Source organism: Scardinius erythrophthalmus (assembly GCF_964197995.2).
Source record: "Scardinius erythrophthalmus genome assembly, chromosome: 15".
In the NCBI taxonomy this organism is placed as follows: domain Eukaryota; kingdom Metazoa; phylum Chordata; class Actinopteri; order Cypriniformes; family Leuciscidae; genus Scardinius; species Scardinius erythrophthalmus.
The window spans coordinates 32,633,022-32,656,859 of NC_138235.1; the positions used below are offsets into that span (position 1 = coordinate 32,633,022).

At 38.9% G+C, this 23,838-nt stretch overlaps 1 long non-coding RNA gene across 1 annotated transcript in view; it reads right to left on the reverse strand.

Moving 5' to 3' along the window:
• LOC308703570 overlaps positions 1 to 23,838 on the reverse strand; it is a 58,213-nt gene that overhangs the window by 29,313 nt on the left and 5,062 nt on the right. The window contains exon 2 of the long non-coding RNA XR_014031727.1: positions 19,746 to 19,847. This is a non-coding gene — a long non-coding RNA (uncharacterized lncRNA). The remainder of the gene's footprint in view (positions 1 to 19,745; positions 19,848 to 23,838) is intronic.

Here is a 23,838-nt window from a genome sequence, read left to right on the forward strand (position 1 = left end):
CTTTCTCTTCCACCTTCTCTTTCCCCGCTGATGAATCACCTTCCCCTCCCGTTGAACTCGACTGAATCCGAGGGAAGCAGTAAAGCAGCATCGATCAGCCCCGCAAGCCACAGCAGACAGACACGGAAACAACAAACCGCACTCCTGGCTGTGCACTAATGCACACACACACACACACGCACTTGTGCGTTTCTACGTACAGATTCACTCATGAATGTGTGTTTTTACCAGGCGCAGGGGAATACGAAAGGTCGCAAATCTCTTTGGGCCCAGTATGTGATTTACATGTCGTATGCAAATAGTTGCGTCATTACATGACTAGTCCGTTCCTATCCGTGCACCGGTACACGGAAGAAGAGGTGCACGTTCGTGTCCACGTGCAGAATACGTGCATTCAGCACATAAGGGAATCATAAATCAGTTCACATACTTTTGGCCTATAAAATCTAGAGCAGGGGGAAAAGGCACATCGCTGAATTGCTGGCACTTGCAAAACACATGCAATGATCATCATTTTGATTCGCACTGAAATGATCAATCAGTAATGCAGGCAGAAGTGACAAAACCCTTTTGTAAAGGCATGAAACGTCTTAGAGTTTTGAAAGTAAGGATTTTCCTTCTGCTGGACTGGTTGGACCAGTAGTTCAACTTGGACCAGTAGATATTTACTTGGCCAACCAATATTTTAACAAAAGTATTATTTTACAATATATAAGTTTATAATAATATAAGTATTTATTTAGATTTACATTATTAAATAGATTTAGTTTTAATTGGAAATAACAGCTGGAAATTATACTGCTCTGACAGCTACATTCATAAACACACTATTGCTGGAAAACGATGGCATATGGTGCAACAAAAAAACAAATCACTGATCGGTTAGTAACTTTCAACCCATTCTTAAAGATGTTTCCAAGACTATCAGTCAATCTGGCAGTTCTGTAAATAACGTTGTCTTGGCGCCATTTAAATCTGCAGAATTTGCTACAAAACTATTACATTTCATTTTTAATGCAGTGAGGAGCATCCAGATATCACATTGGAAACAAAATATAATTTGCCCTTTTAATCCAGTTTTGTGCAAAACTACTGACATTACGAACAAATGAGTCAAGGAAAAGATGTAAAAAATTGATGTTAATTGCAGTTCATTCATCACACTGGAAATAGAAGGTCAAGTCAAGGCAAATGTAGTAGGTCATCTGGTATTCCATGCATACAGAAAATTCACATACTGTGCACAGTATACACAGTATAACATTACAATTGCATCCCAAATGAGACAATATACACCATGCACATACGAACTATGTAGTACGTACTTCAACCGTGTATGAATTTTATAAAGTTATTTTGTCATTCAACATCGGAGTCTGGTAGCCCCTCCTCTACAAAATTAAAGCAGCGACAGCTGAGTGCATTAAGTGTCCAACATTCCACACTTAATTTTTTTCTGTTAATTAAGTGCATCATCCAGGTATTAAAAGTGGGATGGATGGATGGATGGATGGATGGATGGATGGATGGATGGATGGATGGATGGATGGATGGATGGATGGATGGATGGATGGATGGATGGATGGATGGATGGATGGATGGATGGATGGATGGATGGATGGATGGATGGATGGATGGATGGATGGATGGATGGATGGATGGATGGATGGATGGATGGATGGATGGATGGATGGATGGATGGGCTGTGATTTTGAGCATTCTTTTTTTAATCATTTGATCAGAAATGAAGACAAAAAAAATTGGACTAAAAATGATAGTTACCTGTTTTTATTTCCAAGATGATAAGTGGTGGTGAGGTTACGTGAGATCAACATATTTGAAACGTTTTGTATAGAACAAAAAACACCGCACGGTCCCGAAACCCTGAACCTACAGGCCATCCTTATTGTAAGCCCTAAAAAAAAAGTGGCACGTTTTCAAAGCCGAAGCAGAACGTGACCACATCAGTTTGAGGGCATAAAATACCCCTTAAAATGTAACTAATTGCCACAACCTTTCTCCTGACCTCATTCTTGCACGTAATGAATCACTATATGACAATGAAGAAACCCTTGACCATAAATAAGTGGACTAACAGGAAACAAATGCATCAACAACACAGCCAGAGGCCTGGCATTTCACTGACACCAACTTCTATTTCCCTTCTCCATTAGGGCACGGCCGCTCTGTCTCGGACGGGTGGCGTTCTCCCTCTCACCTCTCTTGTTTTGTTCCTAATGTACTGGCAAAGGTAGACTCCATTAGTCCTTGCATGCACCAAACACATTTGTGTCCCCCCTCTCATTTCCTCCTTTTCATTGTGCCATGATACATCAGCATGCTCATAGCAGTGTGGAGAAAAAAAAAAAAAAAAAGTGTCTAGTGAACTTGGTAGTTGCTTGCTGAGGGTGAGTGCCACCTTGTGGCCAGTCGGCGCCTGGACCGCAGCGAGCACAAGACAGCCTGTCATTGTCTGCAGTTCAAAGAGCCCCTCGGGAAATAGATAAAACAAACAGATGCGTTTTATCAAGAGACAAAAATCGCACAAACCAGATAAGCGCCCTGAAGAGGAATCTAAAAACAAGGCCCTTTGTTGCAAATGCAATCCTCTCATTTCTTGAATCTATTCTCAGTGCATGTCCTGTGAGTCATCAGCGAGTGCAAATGAAGGAAACTGTTTGTTTTCATTTGTGCCTGCCATCACAGGTGTGAGTGAACTACTCATTATCGATGATTCCTGTAGGCCTACTTTTAGAAAACAATCTCTGCGTGCTTGTACATGGGAGTTCTGTTTGCGTGAGTGCGGGGACATTGACGGATCATGTCAGACAGCAGAATTGCAGGTTGTTGCGTCCCGCTGTCACCAGGCTCATCTGTCTGGGAGGTGTCCGTACCTGCGAGGGACTGCGCGCTCCTCCTCCTGCTGAGGGATCACACGGGAACGGCTGCCAGATGAAGCCGCCCGGTCTTGCTCATCTGCTCCCTGTGATTTTGAGTCATTATAGTCACGCGGCCGCGATGAAGCGGGGAGAAGCCGCAGAAACTATTTATCAGGTATTTCTCAGCTATGTGTGAGGTCAACATGCGAGTTGCAACAAACGTGAAATTGGCTGCAGAAACGTCAGCGTTGGCCTTGAAAGACAGTGAGGATACATGCATAGCGTTAACTGTATAATGTGCAGTACTTGTGTCAAATTAAATATTACTTGATTTTTGTGTAAAACTCTAGGCATTACGATTACATTAGATATAAAATAAGTACTTGCAATTCATTCATCATATTCCAAAATAAAAAAAAACTAAAATAAACCAAATAACCAAACTGAATTAAATAAGACAGACGGACAGACAGACATATAGACAGACAGACATAGATATATAGACAGACAGACAGACAGACAGACAGACAGACAGACATTTAGACAGACAGACATATAGACAGACAGACATATAGATATATAGACAGACAGACATATAGACAGACAGACATAGATATATAGACAGACAGACATATAGATATATAGACAGACAGACATATAGACAGACAGACATAGATATATAGACAGACAGACATATAGATATATAGGCAGACAGACATATAGATATATAGACAGAAAGACATAGACAGACATATAGATATATAGACAGACATATAGATATATAGACAGACAGACATATAGACAGACAGACATAGATATATAGACAGACATATAGACAGACAGACAGATATATAGACAGAAAGACATAGACAGACATATAGATATATAGACAGACAGACAGACATATAGACAGACAGACATATAGATATATAGACAGACAAACAGACATATAGACAGACAGACAGACAGACAGACATATAGATATATAGACACAGACATATAGACAGACAGACATATACATATATAGACAGACAGACATATAGATATATAGACAGACAGACAGACATATAGACAGACAGACATATAGATATATAGACAGACAGACAGACAGACATATAGATATATAGACAGACAGACAGACATATAGACAGACAGACAGATATATAGACAGACAGACATATAGATATATAGACAGACAGACAGACAGACATATAGACAGACAGACATATAGATATATAGACAGACAGACAGACAGACAGACATATAGATATATAGACAGACAGACATATAGATATATAGACAGACAGACAGACAGACATATAGATATATAGACAGGCAGACAGACATAGACAGACAGACATATAGACAGACAGAGACATATAGACAGACAGATAGATATATAGACAGACATGTAGACAGACAGACAGACATATAGATATATAGACAGGCAGACAGACAGATATACAGACAGACATATAGACAGACAGACAGACATATAGATATATAGACAGACAGAGACATATAGAAAGACAGACATATAGACAGACAGACAGACATATAGACAGACAGACATATAGATATAGACAGGCAGACAGACATATAGACAGACAGACAGACATATAGATATATAGACAGGCAGACAGACATATATAGACAGACAGACAGACATATAGACAGACAGACATATAAATATATAGACAGACAGAGACATATAGACAGACAGACATATAGACTGACCGATAGACAGAGAGACAAAATAAACTGAAATAAACCAAATTGAATTAAACATGTATTGTGTATAAATACATATTTAAATAAAAATATTTACAGAATAATAAACTAAATTAAATGATCAAAATCAATTAAATATGCAATATGTTGGTCGTGTGACAGTGTGATCATGTGATAATGTTACTGTTTGAAACATTTCTAACTTTTATATTATTTGCCTACTGATTCACTTATTTTTTTTTAATTAGTGCACAGTGTAGTATACAATACATTCTGTACAGTATTCAGTAAGTAAGCTAGTATCCCATTCTGAACAGCCACACACACACACACACACACACACACGCTCAGACAATTAGTCTTGTAACTATATATCGCCCCCTGCAGGTGAACAGTGACTGACAGCTCTCACATATCTCCAGCCACCACCAATATTAGCTGCTGCATTTGTAATTCGTTGCCTTACAATGCCACAACTACATCTGATCCAATATATCAGAACATTAATCTTAAAGTCTTCCACGCCACCACAACCATTTTCCGCAAATCCAATCTAATTCAAAAGCAAGTCCCAACTCCAAGAGATTACGACCATTAAATTTTAAGTGTAGAAATTTGCAGAGAAATGAATGTACGGAGTGTCCCAGCCCCCACTGCCAGCGCTCCGGCGGCTTTGCGGATGCTTTATGGTGGGCAATTCAGCAGCAGCTGCTATCTGCGCCATCTCAGGAATGACCACGCTCCGAATCAAGTGCAATAAAGCAGACTGGAAGAGGAGGGGGAGAGGAACAGAATGAGGAAACTAAAGAGAGCTAGTCCGTCTGGACGACCATTTAGGGGGAAAGAAGGGGGAGCGGGTCACTGCCCTCGGGTTTTCACCCAAACAGTGAGGAGAGAATGCCACACACATTCACACAAACCTCAGAGCAAAAGTCTCACACCGCAGCCTTTGGAGGTTTGCTGTTTGTTTTCACAGGAGTGGCTAAGAAGAGCACAGATCTACGTTTTCCACACACACGCTTGCTCACGTTGCACATAAACTTTATAGTCCAATACGGCCTCTCACACGTCTCTCTCTATCAGGCCTATAGAGGTTTGGGCCTCAGGAAAACGCCTCCAAAAGGAGAGTGAGCTGTTATTTATGTCCCCTACCCTAAAAAAAGAGTGCTTTATAGCCCATGCCAAATAAGACAAAGGGAAGCATGAGGATGAGCTACTGAAACAGAGAAAGAAAAAGCAAGTGTGAGAACATATTAACATACTATTCATCAAAACAATGTCACAATGTCTTATCAGATTTTTTTTTTGTGTGTGTGTGTGTGTTTTAATTTATTTATTTTACATTGCTTAACTACAATAAGATGATCAACTATTAAATGTAGCTTCTATTTGTTGCTACTAACTGTTGTTTAGGATATTATTAATAATTAATCATTTTCAGACCATTAATCAATAAATCCTATACAATTAATAAACATACATTTTATTCAGAATTAAATGTGGTGAGTGAGTAATTAACTCATTATTGAGTAAAAAGTCAATCACATTGACTTGAAGGCACACTAGGACCTTGTTTCGGGTGAATTGGCAAGTACTGAACATGCAATTTACATCCATTTTTTTATGCCAGAGAACTGTTCAGTTTCCCACATTCTTCAAAATATCTTCCTTGGTGTTCAACAGAACAAAGAGGTTCAGTGAGTAAATGACAGAATTTTTATTTTTGGGTGAACCATCCCTTTAGGTTAACAGGTGAGGTTGTCGAAATTGTAAGAATGGCCTGGGATAAGAATGGGATAAAAGTGATGAACCAATCCGTTGTGTTTTTGTCACACACACCATCCTTTTCCAGCAAAAATGTCTATTAATTTATGAAGACCTGGCATTTAGCTGTATAGTTTCCAGCTTTTATTGAAAAAATTCTATGAAAATAAAAAACGTATAGCATTTGTGTAACATATTTTTTTAATAATTAAAATAAATTTCAAATAACATGTAAATTGTAAAAATTAAACAATTTAAAATAAAATAAAAAGTAAAATTATATATGTAAATAAATGTAAATGTAGAAATATGCATACACTACTGTTCAAATGTTTTTTTAAGATATTCAGGAAGGATACATTAAATAAATCAAAAGTGACAGTAAAGACATTTATCATGTAAGAAGAAGATTATTTATTATTTAATTTCAAATAAATGCTGTTCTTTTGAATTATACATTCATCAAAGAATCCTGAAAAAAAAAAATTGTGGAAACCATGATAATTTATTTTTAAGGATCAAGTGACACTGAAGACAGGAGTACTGGCTAAATATTGAAATACAAAGAGTTATTTTAAATAATAATAATAATAATTAAAGCTGCAAGCAGCATTTATCGGGGTTCAAGCTATTAAGGCCTTTAAGGGTTTTTAAGCATAAAAGTTATCAAGTTTTATTTAGCAAGCATCTAACCACTGACATAATAGATGGAAAACACCATTTACACTCAATACAGGCAATTTACCATAGGAAATATATGGTTTTAAAGCTTTTTAACAGTTATAGCGCCACCTTTGGACCGATGTCCATAAAATCTGGCATGCTTGTTAATGATGTTATGTTACATATCGTCGCTGCCCGATGAAACTCACGTATGTCCAAAACGGTTACTTTTCAGGAAGTGAAAAAAACACCTAATTTCAAAATCAGTTGAACGTAGCGTTGTCATACTTGGTACGGCATCTTTAAATGTAACCATATTATTGCCAGTGTAATGATATAATCGACATTTGACCAAAATCGAGTTTAAATGGACATACGTGCATATTTTACAGTAACGGTGGTCGATACGCGTTCTTCCGATCAATAATTAGAATGGCCAAGTCGCGTTTCATATTGACAGATGAATAGGCTACGCTCAGTTTATTAAATAGCCTACGTCTCAGTTTATTAAATACGCTCAGTTTATTAAATGTCTCTTGCAAACTATGAAGGGACAATGAATCAATACACTCATTGCTGACCCCAGGGCCGGCGCGTCCATATAGGCGAACTAGGTAATTGCCTAGTGCGGCACTTTTGTAAAGGCAAAATGTGTGCCAACCGGGAATGAACAATTCACAAAATAGGCTAGGCTATGATCATATAATCATACATAATCAGAGAGTAGCCTTTTTCTTTTTGTTTTGAATTATTTCGTTAAAAGACTTTTCAAGCTATGTGTATTTGATGTCTTTCTCATGTCTGTGTGAGGCATACACTGAGTTTCGTTAAGTTAGGATGAGATGAGCTCCAGTTAACGTGCAATGCAAGTGACCGCGCGGGCGCCTCCATGATTATATTGTCTGCTATATATTTGCCTCTTATTTATTAAATCCACTCCAGGCAATCGGCTGATGAAAAATTGATTAAAATTAAGATACAATTTATACAAAACGAAATTCACTTTAAAGAAAGGCTTTCTACAAAACCAAACTTAATGAAGTGGTCAAAATCATGTCTGATCCATCTCAAATTGTGCATCCTATTACTCGTGCTGTTCACTTTTCATACTTTCAACAATATAGTAGACCTACAGACTCTATTTGTACAAATTGCTGCACATTCATTTAATTCTGAATTTTGCACACACACAAGTTGAAAGGCTTCAAATCAAGTTCACGGATAATTGTGCTTGCATTTATTAATCATTATGATACTAAAAATCACAACAAAGTAGGCTATGCTATGTACAAAAAAAAATAGCCATTTCTGTTTTTTTTTTCTTTTTTTTAAAAAAAAAAAACAAGCTGCACCCTTTTTTTTACATTTCATCTTTCATTCCGAAATAGAATAATGAATGGACGAAAAAGTACACGGACCCAACATGTAGGCTATTAGCCTTTTTACCCGTTATCAGTCTAAATTAATCTCGTTTTTAATTTAACTTAATTTCGTTTTTCTTTATTTAAATTTCGTTTTTCTTTATTTAAATTTCGTTTTTTTCTTTATTTAATTTTCGTTTTTTCTTTCTTTAATTAAATGTCATTTTTCTTTATTTAAATTTCATTTGTTCTTTTTTTTTATTTAGTTTCTTCTTTATTTAAATTTTGTTTCTTTATTTAAATTCGTTATTCTTTATTTAAATCTACCCTTTACTGTGTCAGTAATTTATTAGTCAGAAAAATATTAGACTACCTTAAAAGTATTGCTTAAGTTAACAGGCCCGTGCGTTTACATCTCCACAATAAACAGTGACAATTACTTCGTCTAGACAATTTACTGGTAAATAACAGTTGTAAATATATTGCAAATATATAATAAACTTGAACAGTTGTCAAAACAAACGTTTGCTGATACTTTACCTCACAGAGTTATTCGGCTATCCAATGCTGAGCTTCCAGAGACGCTTAGACCGCGAGATGCCTCCACAGGGCGGGAGATACGGGGCGTGATGCGACGATATGCTCACCAATTTTTGTGAAGTTTTGAGTTTTCATTTAGGATTTATAGGCTTTTTAGTGTATTTTGCCACGCCCATTTTATAAATGACCCTATTATAGCCATCCAAATGCAAAAGTTAAACTTTTTTTTGATAATTATTGATCTAGAGAGTCCAGAGAATTGTCCTAGACTGGTTTGGTTCCGATCGGGCAAAAATCCTAGGACTAGTTCGCAAAAGTAGATTTTTAACATGTTTGCGAATATTAAATGAACGGTTTGATTGACAGCAATGGTTCTTGAGGCAAAGTTGTTCAGTATGAGGAGATCTATCAACTGATATGCATATTTTTTGGATGTATGCCACACCACGTGATCACAGAGACGGAAAAACTCGTTAGCGCCAACTAGTGGCCGATTTCTTTCAAAATTCTTACAGACCTCTTGGGCCATGAGTCAAACATGCCCATCCAGTTTCGTTCCGATCAGCCTCCGTTAACCTTGTCTAATAGGTGCTCAAACTTCATTGGCCGATGGCGGCCATGTTTTTTGAGATACGTCCATGTCCTCATAGGCATACATGGCACCTTGGACCAAGACACAGCATACCAATTTTCAAGTCAATCGGACAAATGGTCAGGTGGTTATAGCCCTTTTCATGTTTTTTTTCAAGTTATAGTGCCACCTAGTGTTCAATCGTTGCGTTTTTTTTACTGTGACCTCGAATTGAACTATTACACATGTGTACCGAGTTTGGTGAAGATACCTAGTTTACTTCTCGAGTTATAGCCGTTTTAGTCAAATAGGCTCCTCCCACAACTAACATTTTGGCGCCCCTTAGCAACCGTGAATCAAATTTAAACTTTTTTTCGATAATTATTGATATTCAGACTCCAGAGAACATTTCTGCACTGGTTTGGTTCCGATCGGACGAAAAACCTAGGACTAGTTTGCAAAAGTAGGTTTTTGACAAAATTCAAAATGGCGGAAAATTTTCCTAGGCGGAAATGAAATCGGAGATATACGTTTTGACCGTCTTGAGCCAAGGATTACAGTGATATAAGACACTTGATTCTATGACAAACCGTCTAGGAGTTATTAGCGATTTCATACTTTTGCTTGCTATAGCGCCACCTATTGGCCAATCGGGGTCATACTTTGTCAACCTTTCCTCGATTTTGTACTACCATCTGGCAAAGTTTCAAGTCTCCAGCACTTACGGTTTGGGCTGCACGATGCGTTTTACGGCAGAATAATAATAATAATGGCTGGGCCAAGGAGAATGACAACATAAGCGCCATTTTTTAACACAGTTGAAATATAATACTACGGTTTCTGTATCATGAAATGTAGTTTAAGAGTTTTTCAGGCGAGAATGTAGTTATTTAAAGCTCAAATCTGTGGTTTATTTAAAGATTTATGAAAATTTTATCCAGTTGTGAGATCCAGCGATGATGACCGGGCGCTCGGCGCATGTACCCTGCCTGGAACAGCTTTTCCTCGGCTAGTCGTTCGCCGCTGACCCTGGGGTCTCTGTAGTGGTTAAACATGAGATATAATTCGTCTTGTCTATATCCAACGGGCGATTTTTGGTTTTGTGAAACTATAATTTGTTCCCTGGCCAAACGTTTTTGCTGAGGGGAAGTTTCATAACTTTATAAACTATTTAACTTTACTGTTGTATTGTTAGACTAGATCGAGCGCTGACTTTGTGTGTTTGACTGAATTGTTTGCTTTTTTGTATAGCTTCTTATACCTTTTACTTATACTTTTATAATGGCTAATATTGATACAACAGAAATTTAACAAAAAGAGACTGGGTTGAGTTTTGTCATTTTAAATTTTAACACAACGAAGATGATCTATATGTTGTTTACTGCAAAATCTGTTGTTTAGTACAAATGCACATATTGCCTGGACCATATTCAAATGTTTAATATTTTTATATTATATTTAAAACGAAAAGAGGCAGGTTTGTGTTTTATATTTTGTTTTTTTTATAAATATGCAAACTATGTGCAGTGAATATAATCAATACGCGTTGCCTGAACCACATTTGTGTGGCTATAATATTAAGATTTCTTTAAATGAAAAAAAAAAGAGTTAGTATGGTGTTTTATAACATATTCCGTTGCCTAAAATATACACAGAGATAACCGGAGTAGCAGAGCGAGCTGAGTGACGCGCGCTGCGTCAGAAGGTGGGCGGGGTTAGGATTTCCCAAGATTTTCCAAGATGGTGCCGCCCATACCCCCCATAAAAGGCTTCAAAACCGTTCTGCAGAAAGTCTATGGGTGACGTCACAGACGCTTTGTCCATATTTTTTACAGTCTATGGGCGAAACCTGTCATGTTTGGTATTGTTGGACTCGGCAAGGATTCAGGAGTCTTAGGAGGTCACTCCTGTGAAAAAACACTGGCTTGAAACTTCTAAGGCTCCTTCAAGGCATTGTGCCAATGAAGTATACTGAGTTTTTTGAGATACACCAATGTTCTCATAGACTATCATGGCACCCTGGACAAAGACACTGCGTGCCAATTTTCAGCAGACTAACAGTTGGGTGCGCTTATAGCAATTGTTATGATTTTTTTCACTGTTATAGCGCCACCAAGTGGCCAATTGTCAAGATTTTTTTCATGTCAACTTAGATTGAGCTTATGAACATGTGTCCCAAGTTTAGCGAAAATATCTCTTTCCGCTCACAAGTTATAACCATTTTATAGTGCCACCAAGTGGCCAATTGTCATGATTTTTTTCACGTGACCTCAGAATGAGCTCATGAACATGTGTCCCAAGTTTTGCGAAAATATCTCTTTCTGTTCACAAGTTATAACCATTTTATAGTGCCACCAAGTGGACAATTGTTGCGATTTTTTTCAAGTGATCTCAGATTGAGCTTAGGAAGATGTATCCCAAGTTTAGCAAAAAAATCTCTTTGTGTTCACAATTTATAACCGTTTTAGTAAAAGTGGCCCTGGTGCCATCAAATATTTTGGTCCCCTTATCGACCATTAATTGAAATTTTGAATTTTTTGGATGATTACTGATTGTCAGACTCCAGAGAATATTCTTGCAGTGGTTTGGTTCCGATCGGGCAAAAAACCTAGGAGAAGTTCGCAAAAATAGGTTTTTCAAAAAAATGCAATTTACTCAAATTGGCGCCTGAAGGGCGAGCAAATCGGAGATAGCCATTTTGTCCACCTTGAGACAAGGATTCCAACGATATAAGACACTTGATCCTGGGACAAACGGTCTAAGAGTTATGAGCGATTTTATGTTATGGGCCAATCGGGGTCATACTCTGATAGGTTGTCCCCAAATTGAGGCCTACCATCTGGCCAGGTTTCAAGTCTCTAGGCCTTACGGTTTGTCCTGCGCGATGCGTTTTACGAATCCTTACAATTACAATAGGGTTTCAACATTTCATGCTTGAACCCCTAATAAGAATGAAGGCTTTTTGCCAGTTATAGCGCCACCTATGGTCCGATCTCCATGAAACTCTGCATGCTTCCTCACCATGTTCTGACACATATGCTCATCAATTTTGGTGAAGTTCTGAGTTTTCCTTTGGGATTTATAGGCTTTTGAGCGTATTTTGCCACGCCCCTTTTCTAAATGACCCTGTTACAGCCACGCAAATGCCAAAGTTCAACTTTTTTTTGATAATTATTGATCTAGAGAGTCCAGAGAATTGTCCTAGACTGGTTTGGTTCCGATCGGGCGAAAAACCAGGGACTAGTTCGCAAAAGTAGGTTTTGGACAAAATTCAACATAGCAGAAAATTTTCCCCTGCCTACATCCAAATCGGAGATAGCCATTTTGTCCGCCTTGAGCCAAGGATTCCAACGATATAAGACACTTGATCCTGGGACAAACGGTCTAAGAGTTATGAGCGATTTTGAACTTTTGGTTGCTGTAGCGCCACCTATGGGCCAATCAGGGTCATACTCTGATAGGTTGTCCCCAAATTGAGGCCTACCATCTGGCCAGGTTTCAAGTCTCTAGGCCTTACGGTTTGTCCTGCGCGATGCGTTTTACGAATCCTTACAATTACAATAGGGTTTCAGCATTTCATGCTTGAACCCCTAATAAGAATGAAGGCTTTTTGCCAGTTATAGCGCCACCTATGGTCCGATCTCCATGAAACTCTGCATGCTTCCTCACCATGTTCTGACACATATGCTCATCAATTTTGGTGAAGTTCTGAGTTTTCCTTTGGGATTTATAGGCTTTTGAGCGTATTTTGCCACGCCCCTTTTCTAAATGACCCTGTTACAGCCACGCAAATGCCAAAGTTCAACTTTTTTTTGATAATTATTGATCTAGAGAGTCCAGAGAATTGTCCTAGACTGGTTTGGTTCCGATCGGGCGAAAAACCAGGGACTAGATCGCAAAAGTAGGTTTTGGACAAAATTCAACATAGCAGAAAATTTTCCCTGCCTACATCCAAATCGGAGATAGCCATTTTGTCCGCCTTGAGCCAAGGATTCCAACGATATAAGACACTTGATCCTGGGACAAACGGTCTAAGAGTTATGAGCGATTTTGAACTTTTGGTTGCTGTAGCGCCACCTATGGGCCAATCGGGGTCATACTCTGATAGGTTGTCCCCAAATTGAGGCCTACCATCTGGCCAGGTTTCAAGTCTCTAGGCCTTACGGTTTGTCCTGCGCGATGCGTTTTACGAATCCTTACAATTACAATAGGGTTTCAGCATTTCATGCTTGAACCCCTAATAAGAATGAAGGCTTTTTGCCAGTTATAGCGCCACCTATGGTCTGATCTCCATGAAACTCTGCATGCTTCCTCACCATGTTCTGACACATATGCTCATCAATTTTGGTCAAGTTCTGAGTTTTCCTTTGGGATTTATAGGCTTTTGAGCGTATTTTGCCACGCCCCTTTTCTAAATGACCCTGTTACAGCCACGCAAATGCCAAAGTTCAACTTTTTTTTGATAATTATTGATCTAGAGAGTCCAGAGAATTGTCCTAGACTGGTTTGGTTCCGATCGGGCGAAAAACCAGGGACTAGTTTGCAAAAGTAGGTTATGGACAAAAGTCAACATAGCAGAAAATTTTCCCTGCCTACATCCAAATCGGAGATAGCCATTTTGTCCGCCTTGAGCCAAGGATTCCAACGATATAAGACACTTGATCCTGGGACAAACGGTCTAAGAGATATGAGCGATTTTGAACTTTTGGTTGCTGTAGCGCCACCTATGGGCCAATCGGGGTCATACTCTGATAGGTTGTCCCCAAATTGAGGCCTACCATCTGGCCAGGTTTCAAGTCTCTAGGCCTTACGGTTTGTCCTGCGCGATGCGTTTTACGAATCCTTACAATTACAATAGGGTTTCAGCATTTCATGCTTGAACCCCTAATAAGAATGAAGGCTTTTTGCCAGTTATAGCGCCACCTATGGTCCGATCTCCATGAAACTCTGCATGCTTCCTCACCATGTTCTGACACATATGCTCATCAATTTTGGTGAAGTTCTGAGTTTTCCTTTGGGATTTATAGGCTTTTGAGCGTATTTTGCCACGCCCCTTTTCTAAATGACCCTGTTACAGCCACGCAAATGCCAAAGTTCAACTTTTTTTTGATAATTATTGATCTAGAGAGTCCAGAGAATTGTCCTAGACTGGTTTGGTTCCGATCGGGCGAAAAACCAGGGACTAGTTCGCAAAAGTAGGTTTTGGACAAAATTCAACATAGCAGAAAATTGTCCCCTGCCTACATCCAAATCGGAGATAGCCATTTTGTCCGCCTTGAGCCAAGGATTCCAACGATATAAGACACTTGATCCTGGGACAAACGGTCTAAGAGTTATGAGCGATTTTGAACTTTTGGTTGCTGTAGCGCCACCTATGGGCCAATCAGGGTCATACTCTGATAGGTTGTCCCCAAATTGAGGCCTACCATCTGGCCAGGTTTCAAGTCTCTAGGCCTTACGGTTTGTCCTGTGCGATGCGTTTTACGAATCCTTACAATTACAATAGGGTTTCAGCATTTCATGCTTGAACCCCTAATAAGAATGAAGGCTTTTTGCCAGTTATAGCGCCACCTATGGTCCGATCTCCATGAAACTCTGCATGCTTCCTCACCATGTTCTGACACATATGCTCATCAATTTTGGTGAAGTTCTGAGTTTTCCTTTGGGATTTATAGGCTTTTGAGCGTATTTTGCCACGCCCCTTTTCTAAATGACCCTGTTACAGCCACGCAAATGCCAAAGTTCAACTTTTTTTTTGATAATTATTGATCTAGAGAGTCCAGAGAATTGTCCTAGACTGGTTTGGTTCCGATCGGGCGAAAAACCAGGGACTAGATCGCAAAAGTAGGTTTTGGACAAAATTCAACATAGCAGAAAATTTTCCCTGCCTACATCCAAATCGGAGATAGCCATTTTGTCCGCCTTGAGCCAAGGATTCCAACGATATAAGACACTTGATCCTGGGACAAACGGTCTAAGAGTTATGAGCGATTTTGAACTTTTGGTTGCTGTAGCGCCACCTATGGGCCAATCGGGGTCATACTCTGATAGGTTGTCCCCAAATTGAGGCCTACCATCTGGCCAGGTTTCAAGTCTCTAGGCCTTACGGTTTGTCCTGCGCGATGCGTTTTACGAATCCTTACAATTACAATAGGGTTTCAGCATTTCATGCTTGAACCCCTAATAAGAATGAAGGCTTTTTGCCAGTTATAGCGCCACCTATGGTCCGATCTCCATGAAACTCTGCATGCTTCCTCACCATGTTCTGACACATATGCTCATCAATTTTGGTCAAGTTCTGAGTTTTCCTTTGGGATTTATAGGCTTTTGAGCGTATTTTGCCACGCCCCTTTTCTAAATGACCCTGTTACAGCCACGCAAATGCCAAAGTTCAACTTTTTTTTGATAATTATTGATCTAGAGAGTCCAGAGAATTGTCCTAGACTGGTTTGGTTCCGATCGGGCGAAAAACCAGGGACTAGTTTGCAAAAGTAGGTTATGGACAAAAGTCAACATAGCAGAAAATTTTCCCTGCCTACATCCAAATCGGAGATAGCCATTTTGTCCGCCTTGAGCCAAGGATTCCAACGATATAAGACACTTGATCCTGGGACAAACGGTCTAAGAGATATGAGCGATTTTGAACTTTTGGTTGCTGTAGCGCCACCTATGGGCCAATCGGGGTCATACTCTGATAGGTTGTCCCCAAATTGAGGCCTACCATCTGGCCAGGTTTCAAGTCTCTAGGCCTTACGGTTTGTCCTGCGCGATGCGTTTTACGAATCCTTACAATTACAATAGGGTTTCAGCATTTCATGCTTGAACCCCTAATAAGAATGAAGGCTTTTTGCCAGTTATAGCGCCACCTATGGTCCGATCTCCATGAAACTCTGCATGCTTCCTCACCATGTTCTGACACATATGCTCATCAATTTTGGTCAAGTTCTGAGTTTTCCTTTGGGATTTATAGGCTTTTGAGCGTATTTTGCCACGCCCCTTTTCTAAATGACCCTGTTACAGCCACGCAAATGCCAAAGTTCAACTTTTTTTTGATAATTATTGATCTAGAGAGTCCAGAGAATTGTCCTAGACTGGTTTGGTTCCGATCGGGCAAAAAACCAGGGACTAGTTTGCAAAAGTAGGTTATGGACAAAAGTCAACATAGCAGAAAATTTTCCCTGCCTACATCCAAATCGGAGATAGCCATTTTGTCCGCCTTGAGCCAAGGATTCCAACGATATAAGACACTTGATCCTGGGACAAACGGTCTAAGAGATATGAGCGATTTTGAACTTTTGGTTGCTGTAGCGCCACCTATGGGCCAATCGGGGTCATACTCTGATAGGTTGTCCCCAAATTGAGGCCTACCATCTGGCCAGGTTTCAAGTCTCTAGGCCTTACGGTTTGTCCTGCGCGATGCGTTTTACGAATCCTTACAATTACAATAGGGTTTCAGCATTTCATGCTTGAACCCCTAATAAGAATGAAGGCTTTTTGCCAGTTATAGCGCCACCTATGGTCCGATCTCCATGAAACTCTGCATGCTTCCTCACCATGTTCTGACACATATGCTCATCAATTTTGGTCAAGTTCTGAGTTTTCCTTTGGGATTTATAGGCTTTTGAGCGTATTTTGCCACGCCCCTTTTCTAAATGACCCTGTTACAGCCACGCAAATGCCAAAGTTCAACTTTTTTTTGATAATTATTGATCTAGAGAGTCCAGAGAATTGTCCTAGACTGGTTTGGTTCCGATCGGGCAAAAAACCAGGGACTAGTTCGCAAAAGTAGGTTATGGACAAAAGTCAACATAGCAGAAAATTTTCCCTGCCTACATCCAAATCGGAGATAGCCATTTTGTCCGCCTTGAGCCAAGGATTCCAACGATATAAGACACTTGATCCTGGGACAAACGGTCTAAGAGATATGAGCGATTTTGAACTTTTGGTTGCTGTAGCGCCACCTATGGGCCAATCGGGGTCATACTCTGATAGGTTGTCCCCAAATTGAGGCCTACCATCTGGCCAGGTTTCAAGTCTCTAGGCCTTACGGTTTGTCCTGCGCGATGCGTTTTACGAATCCTTACAATTACAATAGGGTTTCAGCATTTCATGCTTGAACCCCTAATAAGAATGAAGGCTTTTTGCCAGTTATAGCGCCACCTATGGTCCGATCTCCATGAAACTCTGGATGCTTCCTCACCATGTTCTGACACATATGCTCATCAATTTTGGTGAAGTTCTGAGTTTTCCTTTGGGATTTATAGGCTTTTGAGCGTATTTTGCCACGCCCCTTTTCTAAATGACCCTGTTACAGCCACGCAAATGCCAAAGTTCAACTTTTTTTTGATAATTATTGATCTAGAGAGTCCAGAGAATTGTCCTAGACTGGTTTGGTTCCGATCGGACAAAAAACCAGGGACTAGTTCGCAAAAGTAGGTTATGGACAAAAGTCAACATAGCAGAAAATTTTCCCTGCCTACATCCAAATCGGAGATAGCCATTTTGTCCGCCTTGAGCCAAGGATTCCAACGATATAAGACACTTGATCCTGGGACAAACGGTCTAAGAGATATGAGCGATTTTGAACTTTTGGTTGCTGTAGCGCCACCTATGGGCCAATCGGGGTCATACTCTGATAGGTTGTCCCCAAATTGAGGCCTACCATCTGGCCAGGTTTCAAGTCTCTAGGCCTTACGGTTTGTCCTGCGCGATGCGTTTTACGAATCCTTACAATTACAATAGGGTTTCAGCATTTCATGCTTGAACCCCTAATAATAATACACAATTTACTGTATTTTTGATTAAATAAACGCAGCCTTGGTGAGGAATATAGAGTTTAAAATACATGAAAAATTTTACTGACCCCAAACTTTTATTAGTAGTGTACATTATAGTGTACATTTATAAACGTAAATAAAATGATTAAAGATGTAAATTAAGAATTTTATGTGTTGGGTCCAGTGAAAACATTGGCAGGGCATATAAAAGTCTGTACTACTGGCCTAAGCGAGCGAGCAGAGAAAAATCCTGTTGAGCTCTGTGTGTCTCTCGTCTCAGACAAAAACTGCCTCCAAGCGTATGTGTATATGTGATTTTTTGAAATGAAAACACACATGGGAATCATAAACCTGAGGGTGTGAGATCGGCAGAGACACATGAGACAGACCTGTGCCATGTTTAGACTGGGTCCAGATGTACCTCACCCCGCCTGTCTCCTCCCTCGCCCTCCAAAGAGCCGGACACTTAACCACTTACGGGACAATTCCTCTGAGCTGTCCCTGACACACGAGACACGCCGTACCTCCAGGCAGGACGGTGACGATGACAAGCGACCCACAATGACTCCCACCGCAACACGTTAGGCTCACGCTAACAATGGTAATAAATACGGTTACCCCGAATACTACGTTCTCTCTTATGAGAAGGACATTGCTAACATCTCGTGTTAGCACATAGTGAAAGATTACTTCTCACTAACGCGCTTGTCCCACTTCTGGGCTACTCAAAGAATGAATGGAGGGTGGATCGTAAACGCCCACAGGTATAAAATCAACACTTCTCCCAGCAGCGCTCACATCCAGACTCTCTTAAGTGCTCCGAGTTGGTTTAGTGTTTCAATGACTCATTCTCAATGTGTTCGAACGTCCTCTTTGGTATCACAGACCGATTCATCAGCTCAGCTCCATTCACTGGGTCAAATGCAGGTGCACTTCTATTGAGACTGTGGATAGTATTCACTCTTGGGACATCAGATAAAACATGGCCACAACTCGACCTGCCATCAGTTTCAAAAATAGCAACATTTCTAACTTACTTTTAATTGATGAGTGAAGCTTGTTAGAATGGCAAACGCAAAACAAAATACTTTATATGAATTAAAATCTATATATAACATGAATTTAAACAACTTTAAAAGTAAGGATGCACTAATATTTAAATTCTAGCTGATCCTTATTTTCATGATGTGGCCGATAACCCAATTAAAATTCTATACTATTTTGGCTAATTAAATAAGTAAAATAAAAAAAATAAAAAATCTGGCATTTTAAGTGAAGTTTCACAACACTATATAGTGTACAATATGAAATTGTTTTTATGATTTGCTAAAGATTAAATTTAACAGGGTTATTAAATAATTTGTGTTTTTAAAGTCACTTTAAAGGCACAATATGTACAATTTTAATATCCCAAAACCACTAGAACAACATCATATATTTTGTTGACTTGTGTACTTACATTATTCCAAATGTTTCCAACAAAGTTTAAATCCAGAGAAATCCGAAATTTTAGCCAGTGAAACGTCCCATGTCATCGCGTCGCCTGTCAGTGACGTCATATCTATAGAAGCCATGGAAACACCAAAAAACGCTTTAATATATTATGTGATTTATTAGACAGGTGACAGAAAACAGAAAACTAATTGTTATATAGCTCAACATGCTTTTTCTTGTTTGAAGCTCTTGTTTTCTTAATTTACCATGAAAAAATATGCTTGTACCATACCTCAGAGACAACACTATTTTGTCAAGTGGCTAACATAGTGTATCAGAAAGACCTGTATTTGTAGGAACAGTAATACAGCATTTTTTCCACCATACAATATGTTTTAAAATGAACTGCATGCCATTTAGCAACACAAGTCATCCAGCTTTTATTAATATGATATTCTAATATCAATCTAGCTTACTGCAAGGTGCAACACGAGTAACGTTATAACATAACGTTCAACACACTCAAATGTATTTTCAATTTGACTGTTTTTGACCAAGTAAAACAGTGCTGCGTTACCCAACAATTTTAATTAATAAAGTGGCAGTATGAGTAGTTATTCAGCACTTACAGCAAATAATGTGAATTTAAGTGATCAAACGGAACTGTAACAAAGTTCAAGTTCAGGAAAGGAGCAAATGTTTAACTTTATTTTAATTGTAAAAAAAAAAAAAAAAAAAAAAAAAAAATGAAAGGAGCGGTAGCAGCCGACAGTCTCACTCCACCGCCCTCGTTCCGTTCCGCTTCATACCACAGTAACGTTAATAAACATTGAATACATTAGCTCAACCATGAACATGATTTCTGCCTGAGATTGCTTTACATCGGCTGTGGAGGCGAAGATCACGCCTTCAAGCTACGCCTTTGTTATTGTTTTGAATAAGCGCCCTCTAGTGGTGAAACTTACATACTGTGCCTTTAAATGATGGCAAAGGTCATCTTAACGTAAAAATACAGAAAATAAGCCCCCACAATTAAATATCAGTTAAATAACTTACATTTCGGCTGATAACACATAAATCGATCAAAATAATTACTTAAGTTGTCACAAACTTGTTTTCAGTTCTATATCCCGTTTCATTTCTAGTACTCAAGAATCAGTGCAATAACTTTCACTTACACATTACAATTAACTAAGTGGGTAAGATTTTTTTTAATGCTTTTTAAAATCTCTTAGTCACCAAGGCTGCATCAGTAATACTGTGAAACATCAGTAGTACAATTTTTAAATAACTATTTACAATTTTTTATACATTTTAAAATGTAATTTATTCCTGTGATGCAAAGCAAAATTTTCAGCATCATTTCTCAAAATCCTTCAGAAATCATTCTAATGCTGATTTTCTTCTCAAGAAACATTTAAGAAAAAAAAAAAACAGTTATGTTGCTTAATATTTTTGTGGAAACAGTGATGCAATTCCTCAGGATTCTGTGATGGACAGAAAGTTCAAAAGAATAGCTTTTATTTGATTTTTTTTTTTAAACATTATAAATGTCTTTACTGTCACCTTTAGTCAACTGAATGAATCATGTTGAACAAAAGTATTAAATTCTTTAAATTATTCCATTTTCACTGACCACAAAATTTTGAACAATAGTGTATATAACAGAAGAAGAACAAAATCATACATCCATCAATGTTGTACAACAGTGCTGAGAATAAAAACCTAACTGCTTGAAGAACAAAAATTGATGACAGATACAATCCATTTCAGCTCGCTTGGAATAAAACAGAGGTAACTGTTACTCCGAGAGGGTTTATGAGCAGCATATTTCAATAAAATGATATTAAACTCATAAAAGAAATAACAGCAAGCTCCGTCCGTGCTGGTGGCCCCCGTCTGAGTCTCCACTAGCTATGCCGGAGTTTACCAGAACCTTCGGTACACAAAAACAGAGAGGTGTGCACATGTAAGCACGTGTGCAAACTGCCGTGCACGAATGTGGCACGCACGCTCTGATTTACAGCGGAGTAAACGATTTAAGCAGCACGTCTCGCTCTAACACCTAAACACCTGACAGCCCTCTCATAAATAAGGTTAGCCAGAGCCTCCTGTGTAATTTACACCTACACTATCTCTTAAACTAACATGTAACAGGTTCATCTGCCATATTTCAGCACCACAGGCTGAGAACCCGCCTGGGAAAGATGAATGAGTTGGATGGGCATTGAGAGAGAGAGAGAGAGAGAGAGAGAGCGATCACAAGTGTGCAGTTGCGAGGGGTTGGGGCGAGTGAACTTCAAAAGCCTACAGCGGATCTGTTTTTGGGTGTGTGGAGGCCATGTTGGCTGCGTTCGGGCCTTCGCTTACGTTCCTGTGAAAGCGCTCCAGGCCTGAGGCGCAGCCGCAATAACGTCTGATAGTAACATCAAGGCCTCACCTCTCCCATCATAAATCCTCCTGCCCTCATTCTTCTTCCCTCATGCGGTGAGATGCATCTTTGTCCCATAAGGATGATTTATTCGGGAGAAATCTATAAGGTGCACCAGTCGGGGGCTCTGCGTACAAGAGGAAGGGGAGAAAACCAGAAACCCCCAAATCTCGCCTTGACACGGCAAAGCCTGCGTGCAATTTCTACAAGCAAACCTAGTTATGATATAATTCACATGATCCATCTCTCAGAATAAAAAGCATATGAATTTCAAAACAACTGCACAGCGTGTGACAAACTACCACTGACTGTAATAAAAAGGAAGTTGACTGTAATAAAAATGAAGTGAACATGCTCAAATTGACACTTGTGCCACCTACAGGCCGAGTTTAAAACTGCGGGACGCTGATTTTTCAAAGCTGTAGATAAAACAAAGAATACTGTAGGTTTAACAAGAACACTTTCAGCCTTTCTACTTCAAAATTACATGTTTAATTCAATGCATTACTTGCTGTCTCTTTGTAATTATTTGACATTTACTAGCAATTTCACTGCAAAAAAATTTGATGTTCAATAGGTTTTTACATTGCTTAACTCATCAAAATAAGTTAAGCAATTTTCAACTTTTTTTCATGTTATACAAGATTCAGCTCATTTTAAGTCAGATTAATGTAATTTCAGTAAAAATGACAAACATCCAAGTTACTTAATTTTTTACAGTGTGAAAATTGTTTCTGGACCAAATATTTTCTGTGGAAAATACTCGAGGAGGGGACCTGAGAGACTTTTAAACATTTGTATAGGCTATACAAGATTATATTTCCCTCAGCTGTGGGACTGTTACACTGTCAAAGAACACCTTGCATTATTATTTATTTTTCAGAGTAAGCTGGTGTTTTCTAGACTAGACCAATCTCAGATCCTCATAACATGCTCTGACGGTCACCTCCAAGCCCACCAGACCCTGAAGCAGCACGACGGCTCTACACACACCTATGGTTTGCACAGAGGATGTTAATTTGCAGTGTTTTATTGCCGATTGGAATTTTAGCACCATGAAAAATAAGCGTAAATGCCAATGCTAAAATGTAAATGAATGGCGGTGGTTGCCAGGTAACCAAGCACACATTCTGAACAGTAAATTATTCATTCAATACGAAGCGAGAGATTACCTGGTAATTAATGTTTAGCTATAAATTTTCTGTTGCTTACAGTCTGTGTATATCTGGTGGGGTTTGATGCAGCTGTTCGTGTATGAAGCAATGAAATCCAGACCTGTCTGTGAACATTCTGCATGCTATCTGTCAGAAATCTACCGTATGAAGACTGGTTCGACCTGGATAAATGTTTATGTGAAAACTGTATTGCAGACAGGTAATTTCAGGGGTAACCTGTGTGTACATGCACTAAATACACCAAAAATAGCCTACCTAGTAACAGTTTTCAAAAATGTAAATATAAAAATGTGATCTCCTTTAAAGTATAAGACGCTTTAAATATATGTCAATTTATATATACATTTTTTGTGCATATACTTACAACAAATAATACAAGCGTCTCTGACAAAATATCATAGTAGCATTTTTTTTAAATATTATAATTATCATTATTATATACATCTTTTTGTGATGAAGCGGTTGTCGGACAACCTGTGTGTATACAAAGTAAAAACACCAAATATAACTTA